This window comes from Thamnophis sirtalis, unplaced genomic scaffold (genome assembly GCF_051295495.1).
Source record: "Thamnophis sirtalis isolate CommonGarterSnake01/CBP01778 unplaced genomic scaffold, rThaSir2_p1.2 scaffold_15, whole genome shotgun sequence".
Classification (NCBI taxonomy): domain Eukaryota; kingdom Metazoa; phylum Chordata; class Lepidosauria; order Squamata; family Natricidae; genus Thamnophis; species Thamnophis sirtalis.
The window spans coordinates 12754138-12760137 of NW_028261395.1; positions in this window are offsets into that span (position 1 = coordinate 12754138).

Genomic DNA, 6000 nt, shown 5'->3' on the forward strand with positions numbered 1-6000 from the left:
GCAGCCAAAAAAAGCCATTGCAATCCTTGGCTGCATCAACAGAAGGAGAGAATCCAAATCACGTGAAGTATTGGTACCGCTTTATAATGTCATGGAAAAACCACCCTTGGAATAGTGCATGGATGGAGAACCTTTTCAGCACCAAGGGCTCTTGTCAGGGACACAAGCTGGAAGAGGAGTTGCCCAGTGTGCATGCACACCAGGCAGCTCCTCTTCCAGTTTCTGGCATGCACGCGTGCAATGATTAGTTGACTGGTGCGCATGCGCTTGTGGAAACCGGAATACCACTTCTTCCAGTTTCTGGCACTGCAATGCACGCAAATGCCAGCTGATCATTGTGCACCAGAAACCCAGAAGAGCAACAGGCAAGGCCGCACATGCCAGGCAACATGGCTTTGCGTTCCATTTAGCTCGAACTAAGAAGCTGAGGCAGTGGGCATCATTTCCCCTCCTGAGGCCTCTGTGCATCCTGGGCCCCCAGAAACACTGCCAGCCAAATGCTTTTTTCTTAATTTTGCAGTTTCAGTACGTGGGGCTTGCGAAGGCATGAGCTCAGCCGGCGGGTGGCCGGGGTGATTTGGGTGGGGCAGCCTCATGGTCCCACATGGGTCGGATTAATGGCTTCAGTGGGATTTATCCGGCCTATGGGCCGTAGATTGAGGACCCCTGGAATAGGGTCTCCTTTTTGAGCAGAGGGTTGGACTAGAAGACCTCAAAGTTCCCTTCCAACCGTTTTATTTTGTTATAACTTCTGTTATAGGTACATATGTTTAGCATGCTAAATACCTATTGGAATATAGTTAGTTATAGTTATAGTTTATTAGTTTTGTATGCCGCCCACTCCCGAAAGACTCCGGGCGGCTTACAATAAAAAGGGAAAGGGGATAAATAAGACAATACAACAGTTTAAAATACAACAACATTCATAGTTAAAGTGGGGCTGGATACTTCAACAGCCCCAGGCCTGCCGGAACAGCCAGGACTTAGTAGCTTTACGGAAGGCAGGGAGGGTAGTAAGCGTCCGGATTTCCACGGGGAGCTCGTTCCAGAGGGCCGGAGCTGCAACAGAGAAGGCTCTCCCCCGGGGGGTCACCAGCCGACATTGGCTGGCTGATGGAATCCGGAGAAGGCCTAATCTGTGCGATCAAATCGATCTTTGGGAGGTAATTGGCAGGAGGCGGTCTCTCTATGCTGATTTACACTGTGATATTATCATACTTACACATTGGATTATATACCCTGTGAGGAAGACTTGGGTTCTTTTCTCATAATAATTATCTGATACTTAATAAATCAAGCTCAAAAGTTATGGTCTTTGAGAAATGACATCCTAGCCATAGATGGTCAGCCAATAGAGCAAGTAAGACCTTTCCTTACCTGGGGTAGTTTTCTCTGAGACTGAATCTTGGCTCCCTCATCATCAAAGGAGCTCAGTTAGATCGAAGAAAGGAGTGAAAGTGGTGCTTAAAAGAAAACCTCATAGCTCTCCAGCTTCCTCAGCCCCAATTATTGAAGTATGTGAGGCCAAGGTTTCCCCCATGTTCTTACATCAATCTGATGTTTGGGGCTTCAGGGAGAAACCACCAGCAGAACCAACTGAATCCCAGCCGCTGCAGAGTATCTTGGGGTGGACAAAAGGACTTCAGCTGCTGCCCTTCAAAGCTGATTTGGGAATTTTCACAATTTCTGCTTTGCCTAAAATCAGAAAATATGGGTATTGGCATAAAATTTAATCTATGGAAACTGACAGTCTCCGAAAATTGTGGCTGTTAGAACAGAGAAAACTTCAATTAAAGACCAATCTTGTATTGTACAACTGACAAACTGTATTAGGAACTGACATCTCCCTGTTTCTTGTACAATTGGAGAAGAAGCTAAAAAGATTCCTCCACAAAGAATCTGGGCCATAGAAGCATTAAAATATGCAGCAACCCTCAAAATTATAGTAGGCCGTTTATTGGAATAGAATACTTCAGTTGGCATTTTCACATGTTAATCTAATTGCAATATATTGTAGGGGTGAGATACAGTAATATGATTTACATTGTTTATAGTTTTTTAATTTGTTTATTATTTTCCACTTTTATTATACAATCTTGCTAATATTCTGTCTTTAATATTTTAAACAATTCTAATTAAGAAATTATTCTAATGCTTTCATGAGAACAAGATTGGATTTATTAACATCTAATATTGTGGACTTGATCTGACCCCAAATATAACACAGCATTCTTCATTGTGGAAGGTTTTTGAAGGCAGCTCAGAATCTGATAAGTCCAGTGAAACTCTGAAGATGAGGCTATGGATTATCAGCTTTTATTTCTGCAGAAAGCAAAAGACTGGACGACCTTTTGGTCTCCCACCTTTACAGAGCAGGCAGAGAGAGAAAAACTTTTCCAAATATCTTACAGCTCACACAGCTTGCACAGAACGTCATTGCTATAGAAACATAAATTGATATCATGTGAATTTCATGATTTTTCTCAGTGCTTTGAAAACAATGGACTTTAGAAGGGAAAAGAAATACATTTTCTGGCGTATAACTCAGAGCTTTGTTAGGGAATGCAGAACTCACATTTTAAGTTACACAAAAAGCCTCCTTGACAGAATCCACATTTTGCTTTTCACAAGACGTTACTTTGCTAGGCTAAGGTTGGCAATTCGCCTAGAACCAGGATGGCGAACCTATGGCAACAGGTGGCACGCGGAGCCATTTGTCAAGGCACGCGAAGTGTTGCCCTGTTACCTGGCACACATGCCATTTCAGTTCAGCCTTTTTAAAAGCCATTTTTTCGCCCTCCCTAGGCTCCAGAGGCTTTACAGGAGCCTGAGGAGGGCGAAAACAGACACCCCCCCCCCGAGTCCCTGAAGCCACCAGAGTACAAAAAAAGGGCCCTAAGGGCAAACTGGATGCTTAGGAACAGACTTCCGGTTCGCTCGTAGGGCAGGTTTAAGCCCTCCGGAGCCTTCAGGGACATTCAGGGGGCTTCCCTGAAGCCTTGGGAGGACTAAAAATGACCCTACGAGCAAACCGGAAGTCCCTGAAGACTCTGGAGGACTAAAAATGACCCTACGAGCAAACTGGAAGTGACTTATGGTTTTCTCGTAGGGTCGTTTTTCATCCACCGGAGCCGTCAGGGAAGCCTCCTGAGTGCTCCTGAAGGCTCCGAAGGGCTTAAACTGGCCCTATGAGCAAACTGGATGTCACTTCCATTTGCTCATAGGGTCGTTTTTAGTCCTCCTGAGGCTTCAGAGAAGCTCCTGAAGCCTCCAGAGGGCCTCCAGGGAGGTGGGGGAGGCTGTTTTCACCCTCCCCAGGCTCCTATAAAACCTCTGGCACCTGGGGAGGGTGAAAAAAGCATGCAAAAAAGGGGGGTCATAGCTGTTATGAACGCATGCACGTTGGCGGGGAGGTGTCACACATTGCATTATGGGTGCAGCATGCCTGCGCACGTCCCCCCCCCCCGTGCTCCCCCGCTTATGGCACGTGAGCCAAAAAAGGTTTGCCATCGCTGGCCTAGATGTTTTATCCATGTGCGGCGTTGTCGCCACACTGGTGGGCTGCTCATGTGTCCTTGCCTAATCAAAAGGAAAACACCAGACGAAATTCCTAGGGATGAGCAAAAGCTTTGAATGATCATCGAAGGGCTCTTTTATTAGAAAAAGTTAGTTACAGCGTCATCAAAAAGGAGCGTATCAAAAGGCATATATAATCACACATGGCACAAGTAAACTAATGAAAAGTTCACAGCATTCTATAAATAAACCAATAGAAAATCACATCATGGCAAAGGGTGGGCAAAGGGGGAACAGAAGATTGCAAGCTGCATGGCATTGGGAGGGGGAGAGAGGGAATAGAAAGTTATAGCACAGCATAGGGGGGAGAAAGGGCATGTGTGGGAGTAGCTGGCTCACATAGTTCTTGTTACATGAGGCTGCATAGTGAGTTATGACCGTTAGGCCAGAAAGATGTTTCTGATGCGATGTTTTTGCATCCCTGTGTATGTGTGTTTCAGACAGCAGAAGCTGCCCTGCACGCAAACACCCGGAATGAATTCCAACATCTCCTATATTTTTGTTTTTAAAAGGCAGCGTCTCCCTCTTCGTCGCTGGGCATGCGGAAGGGATCTTTCCCCATGAAAGGGGTTGACTGTTCATGTAACTCCATGTGGTTGACAATGTGAATTTTCTTCTGTGGAGCCAAGCTAGAGAGTATATTCTTACACATAGTTAATAAAGAGGGTACACATTGAATACAGCAGCACGACAATACCAGAAAAGCAACAAGGGTTATAATGGTCTTGACAGTATTTCCCAACCAGCTAAAATTAGGTAGCCAAGAGGTCAGCCAATCCCACAAGGAGTCCGAGGCCTTATATGTCTGTCTAACTGTTTGAACAATATCATGTAATTTTTCCACACTGGTTTCAATTTCTCCGGACTGGTTCAAATAATGACAACAGGTAGCATTCAGCCAAACACATAGGCCTCCTTCCTTGCTTAACAAGTAATCCAGAGCTAATCTATGTTGAGTTAAAATTCCAGCTAAAGAGTCAACTTCTGCCTGCAGGGCTTGTAGCCCAAATATCGTGGTGTTAGCTAGGGTTTCCATCTGAGCAGATAAGATACGCAGTTGTTTAACGTTCCATGCGACACCCAAGAGTGGTAGGGCTATAGCAATAAATCTTTCACCCTCTGTCAGATAGGTATTGTCAGGATCATAACCTAAAGCTGGATTGATTGCTTTCTTTTGTCTGGCCCACCCAAATTGTTTCTCCCAGGCACTATCGGGTTGAGACATGGGATGTGCTGAGATTCCGGCAGGTGCCAGAGTTCCAATAGTGCAAGTACCATTCCATACAGGGGGCAACACCTTCCCAGCCCAATGACCACAAAGCCAGTACAGGCCAGGTGGTAACCCATACAAATAATACCCATGATGGCCCCAGATTTGTTCCTGTATTCTGTTAAAGGCAACCATCCCTCTTGTGTTAGAATATAAATCTATAAGTTTTCTATCTTTTCTACACTTAAAATGCTCAGGTAATGATAAATTTGAACAATCATAGCCAGTTTCCATAATTTTGAAAGTAGCATTGCAGTGGGGATAATCCCCAACAGAAAAGCGGGGCAAAGGGATTTGCTTGGTGATCCCACCAATAGTTACTGCTTCATAACCTTCATGCGAGACATTCCACCATGTAATGCAGATGGGGCAAGAGGGGGTAAAACCCGATGTGTCAAAATATATTGGGCAGAATCGTAGATAGTATGTGCACGATTACTTTTTGTGGAATATAGTACAGTAACATTCCAGCCTGTGAGGTTTAAAGTTCCAGAGGCTAGAATGGGCCAGCCCTGTGCATTAGAGGAAGGGCCGTGCGTACAAACCCAGCAATCAAACAGATTGTTAATACGGGTAAGGTTATGTATAAGAAGATGAAACTCATTTACATGCCAATCCATTGTGCGTTTGGGCCGATGATGTGGGGTGGAGGCATCCTTTGCCCCAGCAGGAACTGCCTGACATTCCCCAACCCAGAAAAGCAAAAACAAAATGACCATCAATAAAGCAAAGATAATCATGTGATATGAAAATGGTCTGCAGTCCAAAGGCTTGGAAACTTCCTCCGGGGGAGTGTAGGGTTCAGGGTGCTCTGCCCTGTTTTCCAGGTCAGAGACAGAGACAGCCTCAAGCTGTGGTTCTTGTTGGTTGGTCATGGTCAGGCGGCTTCTGTGTTTGTGTAGGTGGTTGTGTAGGTGGTTTGGGCAAATATGGTCTTACGTGCCGTCCTGGGATCCAAAGAACTTTGTCTTTTAGTTGGATTGCAGCGTAGCCCCTTCCCCAGGTAATCAGGTCAGCAGGTCCTCGCCACGTCAGGTCAGGCAAGCAGCGATAGTAGACAGGTGGTCGAAGAGTGTCAGCAGAAGGTGGAGCTGCCAAATGACGAGTTGCTGCTGAGGAAGGCGGCTGACCAGTGAGATTTAAAAAGTTTAATG